The sequence below is a fragment of the Pleurodeles waltl genome, chromosome 11 (assembly GCF_031143425.1).
Source record: "Pleurodeles waltl isolate 20211129_DDA chromosome 11, aPleWal1.hap1.20221129, whole genome shotgun sequence".
In the NCBI taxonomy this organism is placed as follows: Eukaryota; Metazoa; Chordata; class Amphibia; order Caudata; family Salamandridae; genus Pleurodeles; species Pleurodeles waltl.
Genome location: NC_090450.1, coordinates 538,993,416 through 539,009,400, shown reverse-complemented (window position 1 = coordinate 539,009,400; position 15,985 = coordinate 538,993,416). Strand labels below are relative to the sequence as shown.

The following is a 15,985-nucleotide window of genomic DNA, read 5'->3' as shown; positions in this document are numbered from 1 at the left end:
TAGCGAATAACTGAGTGCCTCAGACGAAGGAGTGTGGAAAAGCAGAGCACCATTGATGGCCAGGTGGTGACATAGAAGGGGATGATGCAGAAAGCTGGAAAGGGTTAGAACCAGTTTACTCGTTTGATGCCTACTCGTTCATCATGAACATAAGTGAAACAATTAACTCCAAATAGATTATTGACCACAATTTTAAAATGCATGGGCACGCTTTTACAGCAAAAACAAAATATCAGGTCTGTGAAAATGGGTATGTAAAAGAGGTGGAACTATTTGAGGATAACATTTAACATAGTTCAACTAAGTTCCAGGGAATTCTCTCTCACTTTAACCTCTGATGCCACTTGTTTAATTGTTCACCAGCCACTGTTGCACTGCACTCACAGGGAACGCTGGAAAGAGGTTAACAAATTACAAATAGCTTAATCTGCGTCTGTGCGACTCTGTTAAAAAGCAGCGGAACAATCCCTTGGCTCAATCCAATCACTTTGTTAACTAAGGTGGCGGACAGGATACAAAATTAAATGCTGCTGCCTTATACACAATAGTGTGAACAACAGTGCCCGTGAATATGTGCAGCAATTTATTCAGAAATCGCACAACATTGGAGCTCTTAATCTGATCTAATTATCACCAGTGCTTAATTTAAGCAGGTGGTTGCAGGGGGCCCACTGGCACTCATTTTTAGGGACCGCACTTATTTTTCCCCATCAGACTTTGATCCACAGCAAGAGAGAGAAAAACGTAAAGAGGGGAAAGAAAGTCAGAAAAAGCTGTGACAGAGGGAGAAAGCCGGGATGGAAACAAAGCTAAAAAAAAATAGATAAACACTCAGAGAGTATTCAGTGGTGGATTAAAGAGGCATTACTTGGAATCTAGACTAAATAGTCTTGGAATTTAGCACCATAACCTTCGTGGGCTTCTGAATAAAATGAATGTCAGGCAAGAGCACTAATTCTTTTACAAATTAAGCACTGCGTTCCTACTTGTGTACTTGTTTGTACGTATGGAAATTTATATAGCACAAACCTAGCTACAAAACAATGGAAAGCTGTGCAAAGGTGGGGATTAAGAACAGGAGTACATAGGAGTGGGGCACAGGAGGGGCTGTCTGTTGGACAAAGGAGCTGGGTCAACCATCTGGAAGGTTTCGCAGAAAAAGGTGTTGCTTGAGGAGGAGGTTCTTAAGCTCCTTCTTGAAAAACTGGATTGAAGCTTGTTGCGACTGGTTGGGGAAGGAGTGCCAGAACCCTGTGTGAACTGTAATTCAGGTGGAGAGGCCTCATCTTCATCAGTTCACCTTCCTTAGCTATGAAATGATTTACCCCATCTCTGCAGTTTGAACCCTTGCGCTCCAAATTTTTAATCTCACTCGAAAACAAATATTTTCCACTTAATTGTCTACCTTTCTTTACCTCATTTGGTATGGGAGTTCAGTGCCTATCCACCAAGATGGTACATAAATGAAACAACTCATTCAGTCACTCGTTTAAGGTTGCATGTGCTGTAAGACAAATACAACATTTAAATGTGACAACTAGATGACAAGACTCTAAACTACATGAAAATGTAAAACACCCGTCAGACAACATGTAACACGACACAACATCTAACAACTTTGGCAGAATCTGACACCACACAACACTGCATGACAAGGTATGACAACACCTGTCAATTCATTGCGGCCTGTGACAACTGTCTGACTGCTCTTGGCCGTGTGTGGCAGCATTTGTACGGTAAAATTCCATACTTGCAAGATATCTGACTACTGTATGACAGCAAATGGCAACTTTACGACATCTAGAATTACAAATGATCCTCAGACCACTGTACCATGTTTACATGACGCTGAAGATTGTATACCTGCAAATGAAAATTACTGTATGCCTGCTAACATCGTTTTGTGATCATGTACCTTATGTGTTCAAACAAAGTAATACTTTAATTCTGGATATTTGCGTCTCATTGCTCCCTCACACGCCTTCCTCTTTCCATAGTTTGTCGACTCCTCGTCATTCCCACCCAAATTTATCTCTTGCTGCTCCCTCCCTCCTACCATTTCCTCTTTCCCTTGGTGTGTTAATTAAAGCTTACAGACAGTTCTGGTCAAAGCACCCAGGCTGCGGGGTATCTTTATTTTTAACTGCATGACAAGGGAGCCTCCATTAAAGCCCTCTGTTTCTTTCCACGACACAGAGAGAAAAGCAGGGCCAGAATGAAGGCTTGCTTTTCATACCATCTTAGTTTTACATAAAAACGATACCAGGACTTTATCGAGGGCCAGTGGCGGCTGGTGACATTTGAAAGGGGTGGGACGTAAAAGTTGGGTATGACTTTTATGTAGCGAGTGAAGCAAGTAAGCTTAATGGACAAACGTGGGGTCCAAGGTGAGTCTTCCTCCCAAGAAACAAAATTAAAAAATCTTGACAAATGTGCATTTGAAAGAAAATTAGTTTAATGAGAAAGCAAGGTTTATAAAGCAGTGGGAAAGTATCGTTTTGAAGTACTAAACACATTAAAAACTGCCCAATATCTTACTGCATTAATATGTTCAACAGTTGCTTTAATGTGAAAGTTGTACAGTAATCACTTGTGGTCCATTATGCTTCAGGTATTTCCATCCACCACCTTTTGTTGTCTATTTCAGGTGCCCTAAGTTTCTTGGTTATACCAAGAGGTGGGTCCAGCTTGCTGTGCTATGGGGAGAAGTCCAATAAAGACATATTGCTTGTTGTATGCCATTCTGATGAGAAGTGGTTGAACAGTGTGGGCTGACCTGTTTGTTTAGGGGTGGGGCCAAGACAGATTTACTAAGATTGGTCACAGGCTGCAATTGCACACACAACATAAAACAATGGAATGGAATCTTTCAAGCGTGGTCACCAGTGGTTCGAACTGGGTTCATTTCTATTCACTATTTTATTACAGTCTACTCTGTGGTATAATCAGGAATGTGGAAATGACATTGATCTTAGATTATAGCTCTTGGTTTAAATTGTTACACATTTTCTCTGCTTGCCATACCTTCTGTCATCCTCTCTCCACCACCCCACCCATCCTCTTTCCCCACTTCCCTCCGAATCCTGTCCTCCACATACCTTACTTTTTCACTACGTTCTTTTTCATCTCTCGCCTTCTTAATCCTCCTACACCTTCCTTCTCAGTCTCCATCTCATTCTCACCACCTGCATCTCGCTCCTCTCTCCCCTCCAGGTATTGCTCGCTGTCTTCGCCACCATTGTCCTTCTCTCCCCTCTTCCTTCTACCACCACTGTCTCTCTTCAAGTATGTAAGTCTCCCAACTCCTCTCCCTTTGGCCCTCTTTCTCCCTCAACACCCACCCTATCTTTCTATTATCATCTTCCTTTGCCAGTCCTCTGGTCTCCTTCCTTCTTCCCAGGCCTTGTTCTAGCAGGTGGGCTGGGTGGACCAGGCCCACCCAAGCATTAACCTTGGCCATCCCAGCCACGGCAGAAAAGCCAAGGCAAAATGCACTTGTTAAATTCATTTAACTTGCACTGTGTTGCGGGCCAAACATTGCAGTGTTTTCCCACTTCCTGTTTACTGGTACCTGAGATGCATGATTGAGCCAGGATCTCTGTCTCAAAGCAAACCTAATCATTCATCTCCTTTTGAAAGAGGTGGACTTTGTCTCCACTCACTAGTGCAGGTACATTAGGGGCATGGGGAGAGGAATAAATAATTTCCTCTCTTCACGCTGAGTGATTTGGATTTACAGCTGCTCTGTTTTTTTTTCAGGCTCCAGAGCAACTTTTACTGGGGCTCCATCCTACTGCCCCTGCTCCTCTGTGAGCCTCACCTTTGCTCTCCTGACACTCTAGACAGAAATTAAGCCTGCTATAGCCTTGCACCTGTCCTGAGCCCTGCAGCTATAGTTTTATCGGCTGGAGCTGGGAGACATGTTTGATTGTAAAGTTCAAGGTGGGTAAGAAAATGATGCAGGGGCATAGCTGTGTGGGGGTGCGTAGGGCGGCTGACACCTTTCCCCACACAAAAATACTGACCATTTGTTCACGTTTTTGAGATTCTGCAAAGGCTTGGGCATGGTCTATAAATAGACACTTAAGGTACAATTGTTTATTTTTATTGTAAACACTTCCTTTCTGATTTTGTTTAATTATCAATCTGGTCATATGTGTAACTGTTAACATTTTTAAAATTGCATTTGTCTTATATTTGCTGTTTTAAGTATGAAAGTTGAAACAATAGCCTTAGGTGATTTTACTAATTTTTGTACTAGCCCAGGCATTAAAATTTCAGTCAGGCTATAAAACTGGCTAGGAGTCAAACCTATGTGTGGGATGTAACACCCCTCAAATGTTCGAATATTGAGCTGTCAGATACAGACTAAGACAGAGATCTATTTTACAGAGCTTGGATACTTTTGGTGGAGGCTAGGGATGTTAGGGTGAGGATAGGACAGGCACCCTGGAAAGAAGACATGAGATAGAAGGGTGCAGCAGGTCCAATGGCACCAGGGCAAGAGGGGCACCAAACCCTGATCATTGCAGTATTTCACAGTTGAAACAGGGGACCCATTTTCTTTCTTGCACTAGGGCCCATGACACACTAGCTACGCCACTGACAGCTGCCAGAGAGGATGGCTCTTTGACGTGAGGCTTTTTAGATTTTTATTTAGAGCTTAATTTTATAGCAGAAAGCTGCAACATCTGTCTCAACTACTGGAGGTCTTGTGATGTGGGAACACACTGTATCTTTCTCAAGACCACAGTGGGGTTAGCAGACTGGTTAGGTGGGATCACCTGGACCCTGATGGAGCTAGAACATTCCCAGTGGCGTGACCTAAAATGATGCCCCCAGCAAAATGTGTTGTTGGACCTCTGAACCACCAGTATCACAGAGATATTCATTGGCCTCGGGTGAATGGGCCTTCTTAAGGTTGAGTTGCCTCCTAGAGGGTTGGGGACACCCCTGCACCGAAAGGCTGCAGAGGCCAGGTTACACTCCTGAGTATTCTATTCTACGCTATAACAAGTGTAAAAATATGGAGAATGATGGTGCTCTGGGACACAGCTCGCAAATTTAAATTATAAAAATAAACTTTGGGTTTATCAAAAGTTTGGCACACCTTCATAAGTAGAACAGACAAGTTTTATTCAGCTTTTCTGGACTGTGGTGGAAATGCACAGATCATTTAATGCAGTATCAGTGGTCACCATTTGTACGTAATTGTATACTGGGATGGTCTCTCAAATCTGGAAGAACGAGTTTAGCTCCTGCTTAGGGGCATAGGGTTTAATCTCCTGCAGTAAGTGGCAACCAACTCTTGTGAAAGATGCAAACACCCAAAAGTTGATGTAGGCCGTTCTGTGAGCCAGTTGCAGAACTGGTGCATGTGATGATGAGTTTCTGTTGGCTCTACTCCACAGCCAGCATCACTGCAAAGTGTTTTGTGTAGTTGCACTACTAGAATAAAGGAAAGATTTACCCAGAGTGAGCTACCAAAAAATCTGATGGCTGTGTGCTATGCTGCCCCGCAAGCAGCTTCCAGTCTGTCTGGGGTGAAATGGGATCCTGAATATCTTGGAATAGGATCTCTTTGGAGGTAAACCGTGATTACTTACTTCAGGCTGAGGTTGTGTTAAATATATTTACGTGCCAGTTAAAGAAATGAACTCAACTTGCTCTTCCATGAACTTTTATTTGGAATATTTTAAACTATCGTGGACTTACTCTGAGTGCTGTGGTACATTTTCTCTTATACTCGGTTACGTTGGGTTCACTCACTGCTTTTGAACCTTCAACGTTTGATCTCAAGGATTAGCTTCTGCAAAGGTGGGCCCGAGTGAGCTCTCTCCTCACCCCCCTCCAGCCCCAGCCCTTTACTTCAAGAGACTTTGTAGTTATGAGAGGGGGCCTGACAGTGACTGAATATATATATATGTTCGGTCAGTTCCAACAACGACCCTGATAGAGGGACTTCGCGCGGCACTGTGTAGAATAGGATTATGCTACTAAACCCTTTCGCGCGTTCTTTCGCTTTCTCTCCTTACCCCGTCCCCATCTTTCTACTGTATCTCTCCCGCGCGCCCCTCGGGTGACGCCCACTCCCAGCCTACACAGCGGACTTTAATAAGCTTCCTCCCACACCTAATGAATTCTACGCCATGACAGGACTCATCCACTGGTTGGCATGTGGCAATGCCAGTGTGTGTGGGCTCGGTGCATGGCAGGGGCAGATCCTGAGCAGATGGCACTGAAGGGCCATGTGCCAACCGCTGAGCCATCCTCGCAGCTGAGGTATTAGGCGAACGCTCGCCGGGCGCGTGCCAACCTCTCAGCAAACAGCACAGGAGTGGGACTCAGCTCCAGCAGAGCACCTCAACCCGCCATGAAGCCCTCCACTCTTTCGCTGGTAGTGGGCACGGCCCAAAGCCATGCCAATGAACACTAACGCTGCCCTGTCTACAAGTCTCCAGTTTCACCTCAAGTTCTGATGCGCATAAGCGATTCCAGCCAGTCAAACACGGATATCTGCACAGCTCTTTTTATTCACCTAAATTCTACTAGGCAGCGTCATGATACTCGAGTACTAAACAAGAAATCCGCGATTGTTCCTCACTATTGCGCCGCAGCTCCCTGCTAATTCCCTGCCAACACCAACACATCCGCCCGCCAGTGATTCTCAGCTATTGCGCAGCACCTATTTGAAATCCCAGGGTTCACACCTACATCTAATCTGCGAGTGCTCTTCAGCCCTGCCTGCTGCAACACCTCAGATATTTCAATACCGAGACCAGTGGACACCCCAGCTCCCCTATGACCCTCAGCCCTGACGTTCCACGCACCTTATTCACGTACTGAGCCCACAAACAGCCCTGCCTAAACACGTCCATGCTTCAACACTATCGTCCATTATCGGGACACGCGCGCATTCCCTCAGTGCTCCTCGTGTGCCATCAGCCCTCCTGTCAAGGATTACGCAATCACCGGTCCGTCTTCACCACCAAGCCCCCCCCCACCCTTTCCAGAGAACAGGGTTAACGTCGAAGAACGAGAGGGGATAAGGGGCGGGGGTCCAGCCAGCAGCCCATGCCTGCCCCGCCCACCCACGCTCACCTGCCGGGATCCCTCCGCAGTGGAATTGCAGAACTGCCACACCTGGACCCCGCGGCTTCGGCAGAATGAAATCACGGAGCAGCGAAATTATCAACAGCAGATTCCTCCCGGGGGAGAGAGGGAGGGAGACGACGAGGGGAGTGGGAGGAAAGGAGAACAAGGAAAAAGGGAGCGAATCAGAGTTAAACAGGAGTGGGACGAGGGGGAGAGAGGGGCGCATAGGAAAGGAGGGAGGTAGCTGATACAGGACGGGACGACGGGGTTGGAAAATGAGGAAAGTGTAAAATATCGCAAGGGTCAAGAGTCCAGAAACGTGACAGTGCACAGCTCGGCTGTGGGCCGAAATGTAGTGTTGTAATAATTGAAAAGGATAAAATCCGGGTGTGAAACTTCTACCCTTGAGAGACGCGAACGGCAGTCATGATTAAACACGGTGCCCGTGATCCCTTGGCAAGAAATTCAGTGGCATAGCAAGGTGGTCAGGGGCACTAGCGCAAGCACACAAAATCATCTCATCGCCCGTCCATTCCATGGTTAAGTATTGAACTACAGTCATAACTGAGGCCCAGAGAGTTTCTCAGACGATCCCTGGCCGCGGCGCCACTGCACCTGCTGCACTGTTAGCTGTACCCTTGAGGCTACTCCTGTGCCAGTTGTCGAGATGGGCCTTCCGTGGAGACGTGCACATCACTATCTACCTTCTCATTTAACTATGGGTTCCTAAACCAGGTGTTGGCGAGTTCCGGCCGGGGGAGGGCTGGAATAAAGGACCACCGAGAACGGAGGCGCTGATGAAGTCTAGTGGTGGTGGACACAAATAAATATACAGCACAAACTGCACTGAGACATAAAGAGGACGACTTGTAATAGTTCCAGAGAGTCTCTACTGAAGGAAAAGACGAATCCTTCCATTGACTGCCAAAGAAAAATCTGTAAACATGACACCAAATAGTGCATTTTAGAGCCTGAGCTATAGGGACACTCACCATATAAAGCAGTATCTTCATTGGGTACGAAGCAAACTTGACTGACCCTCTCCATGGTTCTTCCGGATTCATCCTCCCAAGAAACTTATCACGAGGTGAAAGAACGGTGCATTTTTTCAGCACAATTTCACTAAAACTGGTTAAAAACCGTGGGTTTAAGAGGCATTTTCAAACAAGTATTGAGAGTGCCACTACATCTGGCTTTCATATGCTGCGCCCTGCACTCTCAGGCACACCACTCACCATGCACTCATATGGCAGAGTAAATTACCTCTGGTGTACCTGAAGTAGGTGTGAGAACCAAGAACATGTGTCTTCTGCTCTGGTGCACCGGGACATGGGCATAATATAGGGTGCATGAGAAGGGGATTGAAACATGTGAGATGGCAAGAAGGGCTGAAGCTAAGAGTTGCGATGCCCTGGACAAGTGTTAGCAAGTGCCTTGTGCACCATGCAAAGTGTCTTGATAGAAGATCTGTTTATTCACTTTTAACCTGTGGAGAAAGTACAATTGCACGCTGAAGTAAACTAAGTAACAGACAATCTGGTGCATTCTTAACATTTTTAACAATCTCAAAGTGACAGATAAGATACTGAGGTAAGTCAAGCAAGACTGTAGTCAAACAGGATGAGATAGCTGTATGCATCACCAGCCTTCCTTCATCTCAGAGGCAAGGAAAACATTTACATCATCTCTTCAAACGCAGTGATATATACCAGTGGTTCTCATTCATGAAAAAGGTCAAATAGGCGCTGGGAGTAACACCAACATTTTTGGGCTGCACATGAGAGACAATTCGAAAATCTTGAAAGGCAATCATAGACACCCAACAAAAATAATAGAATAATACGTTTGTTTACGGATAGTATTGTACTCAATGATAAAGTGCTCTTAGCAATGACCACACAGCGCAAAAAGGTGAGTAGTGTGTTTACATAAAAAGAATCACGACTCTCCACGCCTGAGAATTACTTACCATTGAGGGTCAATGAGTCCATATATTGTCGATAGTCAACTGCATTTCGACCTCTCAGGTTAGTATGACGTCATTATCAACAGGGGCAGTAACGAGTATGGTAGTGTAAAATGCAATTGAAGGGAAAATAAATACATGAATAAATAAATGAGAGGCTAGTTGAAACTAAGATAAATCAAAGTGACAAGAGGATTTACAAGGGCCAGAGGGTCCCTGACGAGTAAGGAGAGACATTATCAGAAAACTGTATCTAAGGAAATGAAGGTGCCAAGCTTGTAAGTCAAAAACATACTTACAAATGCACGGCTTGCACAATGATTCTATATGAAAAAATAATAGGAGTTTACAAATGAGAAATTGCAACAGCTAACTCTTTGCCGCTTCTTGGGAAGACCAAGGTCAGGGGAAGGCAAATACAATGCTAAAAGAACACAACTGGGGAGGCCGTTATAGTTGTCCTCTTGGTTGGAGTTCAAGGAGGTGCTAGGTTGGCTGTTAGAGGTACAGAGGTGAGGACAGTTGTGATCTTGGCCTATGTAAATGAAACATTAGCACGGGGGTATGGGCAAATTCAAGGTAAGCGTGTAAGGGGACTGAATCTCCATACCCTGTCCTGCTAACAACAACCCCAACAGTGATGAGGCGTAATATGTGGTATAATACATAGTTATATATTATATTATTTATCCTCACGTTTTTAATCTTTACTCTGCAATGCATTTTTTATTGTGCTTTTGTGTCTTTCTGTATTTTGCTATTTACCTTTGAAAGTTGTTTAGAATTCTATAACAACAGTGCCTCTCAGGTTCTGGAGTGTATGAGAGGAGCACTTGGAAGCTCACTCTGGACCTCAGCAGACGTTGATGGCTGTCGTGGATCTGAGAAATAAAGAACCAGCTGGATCCATCACCAGTGTGTGAAGAACTGTTTTTTTGGATTATTATTATTTTGTAGGAAACCAGTGTAACCCTCCTACATGAGGATGAAAGTGCTGCCCTGAGGGCGCAACAAAGGTCAGGGCAAAAAGACTAGGAATACCACAGCCGAGGTGGCCGTGCATGGGGGTTTACGCAAGAGCGACATGACACAAGCACGCATGAAGCGTCAGGTGTGACCACGAGAACGCCTGAGGCGGCAAGATGCAACAGAAGTTACCAGGGTAGTGCGAGAGGCCTAATTAGAAATTACCGATTAGCAAAATAATTTAACAGAATTCAGAGGGCAAACAGTTTCCTGTTGGTGAGCATTCTTACATAATGTGTTTTCCTCTGAGAAATACCACGTGCATAAATAACAATTAGTAAGCTACACAGACAGTTCCGAAAAATAATTTTTGAAATCTTCCAGAATTTTAAGGATTACCATTGTAGACTCCTGTGTATGACTTTGCCAGTGAGACAACTATGTCAGTTTTCTCTCAGATCGCCAGACCCTCAGTGGGCAGACAATATTTTTGGGGTGGCTTGTTTTGGAATGGATAGTTAGTGGAAAAAAAGGTTTCCGAGGAGTACAGACACTGCAGTAGCAGACCTGGACACCAATGAGATAGATACCTTGAATAATGTGGGTCATGTTATTAAAGGGGGAAGAAGCCTGAAGAGGGACTAATAACGAAAGACAGAGGGACTGCGCTGCACTTATATAGCAGTACATCTCTGTGCTTATCTGCGTTATGAGTGGGGTAGAGTTTGGCACACACGAAATCACAAGAATAAAACACACACAAAGCGAGCTTTTAAAGGTGTGATACAGAGGAAAAGTGGCGAAAAAGTAAGAAAGGCATGACAACGATCGATTTTCATGAACAGTTAAGACCAAAAACACCTTCTTGGCAGGCGAGGAGCCACTGCATTTTGTCTCATCTGTCTGGAGAGTAAAGATGGACATTTTGATCTACATGTTAAAGCAAAGGCTGCTGAACTGAAACCCTGTTACTGTTCCACTCGATTCAGTTCCAACCAACAGTCTGTTTTGGTTCGAAGGGGCATACATGCCAACAGACCCGGTTCAGACGAGAGACTCCCGATTTAACCCCAAAATGGCTTTATGTAAGGTATCTCCCACCAAAAATCTCCTTTGCTTCAATGTAAGTCACCGGGGAAAATCAATTCCCCCGATTTTTTTATTCTCCCTCTTACCAGCTCCGAAGTGTTGGCATGTATGGAGAGAGAGTACGCGAGGCAGGGCTGCAAGGAGGAATAACCTCCAGAAAGTAGTCTTAGGGAGGATTTTACACCCTTCTCCCTCTTATGAAGCTACAATACACTACTACTACAGGATCCACCCTTTTGTAACAGCGCATTTTAGGCACGTGCTGACACGGCGCACCAGAGCAGTATGCAGCCTTCTGCCCTCCTTTCCGTTTCACTTCCCATCTCACTTTGCGCCCGCTCCTTTCTAATGACCACGTTTCTCTGCTCCTTCTTCAGCCAGTCCCTCCAGCCTCCACGCTGTAGACTTGTACGAGCTGGGGTTGGAAGACATCAACCGAAAATACATACCCGAGAGCAGACAGTGACACAGAGGAAAGACAGTACTCACAGCAACATATCCTCATTCGTAAAAACCGAGAGTTTGGCCTCTAACCCCTCTTCTCATCATGTCAGTTTTTAAAACATACTGAAAATTTAAGCTCCTCTGAGACAATGCTTTTGGGTGTGCACTGTGAATTAACATATTCTTAATAGGAACCAGCATTCCACCAGCTCCTAAGCCAAGCCTCCAGGTCTGTTATGCTTGCATTAAGTAAATGTATCTGATGGGCAAGTTGCCACTACAAAACCAAGTACAATAATAAGAGATTCTCACACCCATCTTTCATCTGCACGCTAAGCAAATGCTGGTGAAGTAAAGTAGCTTAACGTGTTTCATCTTGACGTGTGGTTTACAAAGAGTAACTCCCAATCAGATGTTTGAGAACTATTCACTGGACGTTGAAGTGATTGGTAGTTAATTGTGAACTGATAAGTGGATTCACTTAATTTGTGCAACATCAGGTTTCTTCACAAAAAATACTACGTGTAACAATTTACTAATGTCTAGACGTTGATACTGGGCAAAAGATTGAGTGGACCGACCGAGCAACCATCAGTGCATCTAACATAAATAGAAACGTCAGATGTCAGCTTGGGCTTCTGGAAAAACACCTGCACAGTCATGTGTTGCCAGCAAAGACTGGAGTTTTTACAGTTTGTACTACACTGTTCCGACTCCCAGCCATCAAAGCCTTAATAATCATTTCCAATCAGTCCCCGCTGGTATGTGGCGGGGCTCAGCACTGGTTGTGAGCAACAGGAGAGTGCATTCAGGTAACGCACACACCAGCATAACTACCCATATGCAGGCTTGGCCCTGGAAAGCCTCAACACGATCTTTCGCGTTTCTCCAGCGTGACATTTCTTACATGACCACACCCTTTTCTTGTTCATGATAGGCTAGGGAAAGTGAGGTCACCGAGCATGTCACAAGCAAGGAAAACTGGGCTGTGGAGCCCGGAGCCCTTGACTGAAGTACGATCTGCGGCACTGGACCACAAAGACAGTCCACACTGACCAACAGAGGCCGAGGGCTGCCCTAGAATGCGCCCACTTCCCATCCTAAAACTTGTGCAGAGCTTGTGGACCAGTGTCTGGCACTTAAAGTGCAAGCAGATCACACTGCATCTGCAGACAGACAGCTCTGCATTTGCCTCTATGTCCTCGTCACACTCTGCTCGTAACTGAAGGGGCAGAGCCCAAATGCCCGAGGGACATCTGTAGGATTTTGGGGACGCCTGCTCAGAACAGCTTTGAATTTATGATCCAATTTCAGCTCTTTCATGCTGCCTTTGGCTAGGTCACGGACAGTGCATAGGCATACACATACAAATTCTAAATCTGTTTACATCTAATATTCGGGGATAGTGATGTGTGCTTTTAATATTGTAACATGGCAGCAACTCACTAATATCATTGCAAATAATTTTTGTGACTCCTTCCTATTAATCATACGTGAGGTCCTGTTTTGATCTAAGAGAAACTTTTTTATGGATGTTGCATGAAACAGAAACGCATTTCTCTGCAAAATGTCTGTAATAAACTCTCACACATCATCCAAAATGAAAATAAATTGAAGGGAAACAGTATTTAAAACAATCTTTTTAAGAACTATTCAAGGTCATTAGGGCAATACTATGCATAACAGAGCTGGCTCGAGAGGGTGTGGCTTGAACAGCCAAGACGGCGGGAGCTCCCTAGCAGAGCTCTGCATTGTAACCCCCATCATCTGGCGTTTATTCCCCAGTGCGCTTGCCATCCGACCTCCTGCTGGCATGAGGGTATCCCCTCTGGACACTGACGCCCTGACTCAGCCGTGTCTGGGGTGTCCGGACCGCCGTGGGTGCTGGAGGAGAACTGCGACCTGACCGGCCGGTATTAACCCACATTGCGAACCAGTGTTGCTGCAAACGGTGCAAGTGTCAATGACATAGGCCTGAAGAGTGAAGTCAGGCTCTGGGGAAGTGCTCCCTCCTTTCCCCCTCCCCTGTTGGCAGTGGAGTTGGGCATAGGTAGGCCTCAGAGGCTGCGGGGGACATGGGAGGTGCCCCGCATCTACCAGCGTAGGGAGGCCTAGAGGCCCATGCACTCACGCCCTACACAGCCTTTGTCTACCTATACAAACACAGCACGCATCGGAGGCATGAGCACTTTGAAGGAGCCCCCGCACCTACCGGCAGCGGCCCCAGGTAGGAAAGTGCCACTGGGCACCGCGTGGACTGGGCTCCATTGTCACTGAGGACTAGAGCTTTCACATATTCGGGCCTTCTCCTTTCCCCTCTCAGATGATTTGTGTGTGCATGCAGTCCTCATTTTTCCCTGTATCCTGTGGTCTGGGGGAGAGGAGGCTCCATGGTGGACGGGGGTGTACTGACTCCCTACAGGAAATTGGCTGCACTGCCAGATGCTATCGCTTGACTGACTCGGCATTCTGAGGACAGATGCTTGGTCCCTACTGTGCATCATCCCTGCTTGAAGGAGGGATGCTGCCCTATGTGTGACAGGAGAGTCCTGTGCACAGGAGACTATCACTATCCTGTATCAACTGTCTGGCTGCTTGTGCTTTACTTCTCTTGGTTGGAGGGCTGGAAGTTCAAGTGGCCCCTATTGGACATTGACTCCTCTTTGCCAATGCTCTGTGATTGACCTGAGACAACAACAGCCTGGTCACCTGCATTGAGCTACGACCATTGCCACACACTAACTAGCATACAACCCCAACCAATCTGCTGCGCGGCATGGCCTGCTTGTGCTGCGGTGTCGCAGATTTCTCTCCGGACACATGCCAGCTGGCCCACATATCCATGAGCCTTGACTCATTTTTCTGGCCACTGTGAATGCTGTTCACCATGGGTTGTCTATGTTCCGGGGCCTACAGAGCCCCCCACTCCTGCCTGACCATTGTACTCCCGCCGTCATCTGAGAAGGCTGACCCCCAAGCCGCACTGAGGATTCTTCATCCATAGAGGACTGTGAGAAAGTAGCCTCTTTCTAGCATGGTTACCCCCATTTTTGGTCTGTTTGTCAGTGTTTGTCAGTGTGTTTTTACTGTCTCACTGGGTTCCTGCTAGCCAGGACCCCAGTGCTCATGGTTTGAGACCTATTTGTCAGTGTGTTTTTACTGTCTCACTGGGATCCTGCTAGCCAGGACCCCAGTGCTCATAGTTTGTGGTCTATGCGTGTTGTCAGTGTGCTTGACTGTGTCACTGGAGCTCTGCTAACCAGAACCCCAGTGCTTATTCTCTCTCTGTGTACCAAATTGGTCACTATAGTTTAGTGACTCTATATACCAATTCTAGTTGGCACAATGGCCCCCCTTATAAGTTCCTAGTATATGGTACCTAGGTACCCAGAGCATTGGGGTTCCAGGAGATCATTATGGGCTGCAGCATTTCTTTTGCCACCCATAAGGAGATCATACAAACACTCCTTCAGGACTGCTACTGCAGCCTGAGTGAAATAGTGCACACACTATTTCACAGCCATTTTCACTGCACCAGGTAACTTATAAGTCACCTATATGTCTAACCTTCAGTTACTGAAGGTCAGGTGCAAAATTACTGTGTGTGAGGGCACCCTTGCACTAGCAAAGGTTCCCCCACGTTGAACAGGGCCAATTCCCTAGACTCCGTGAGTGTGGGGACACCATTTTAAGTGTGCACTACATATATGTCAATACATATATGTAGCTTTGCAGTGGTAACTCCAAATATGGCCATGTGAGGTGTCCAGGACTGTGAAATTGAACCCTCAATCCAAATCTGGTATTAGGGGGGTAATTCCATACACCCTGAGGGCTCCACCATGGACCCCCAGTACTGCCAAACCAGCTCTCTGAGGTTTCCACTGCAGCCACAGCTGCTGCCACTTCATAGACAGGTTTCTGCCCTCCCGGGGATTGAACAGCTCAATCCCAGGAAGGCAGAACAATGCATTTCCTTTAGAAGAGGGGTGTTACACCCTCTCCCATTGGAAATAGGTGTTACAAGCATGGGAGGGTATCCTCCCAGAGCCTCTGGAAATGCTTTGAAGGGCACAAACAGTGCCCTCCTTGCATAATCCAGTCTACATCGGTTCAGGGTCCCCAAGTCCGTGCTCTGGCGTGAAACTGGACAAAGGAAAGGGAAGTGACCACTCCCCTGTCCATCACCACCCCAGGGGCGGTGCACAGAGCTCCTCCAGAGTGTCCCTGGCGTTAGCCATCTTGGATTCCAAGGTGTGGGGACCCTCTTGGAGCATCTGAGTGGCCAGTACCAGCAGGTGACATCAGAGACCCCTCCTGATAGACGCATACCTGGGTAGGTAACCAATTCCCCTCTCAGGGCTATTGAGGGGCTCTCCTCTGGGTGTTTTCACAGATTCGGTTTGCAAGACTCCACCAGGACTC

General features: G+C 46.3%; 1 protein-coding gene across 2 annotated transcripts in view; it reads right to left on the bottom strand.

The window, feature by feature from the left end:
• PHYHIP (phytanoyl-CoA 2-hydroxylase interacting protein) overlaps positions 1 to 11,676 on the bottom strand; it is a 266,939-nt gene extending 255,263 nt beyond the window's left edge. Inside the window, exon 1 of one of the 2 annotated variants that reach the window (XM_069213960.1) lies at positions 11,606 to 11,676. The gene's annotated coding sequence lies outside the window, so the exon portion shown is untranslated. Of the gene's footprint in view, positions 1 to 7,101; positions 7,201 to 11,605 lie in introns of those variants that run through there. The other variant, XM_069213958.1, reaches the window with a different exon arrangement.
• Positions 11,677 to 15,985: the final 4,309 nt, after the last annotated feature.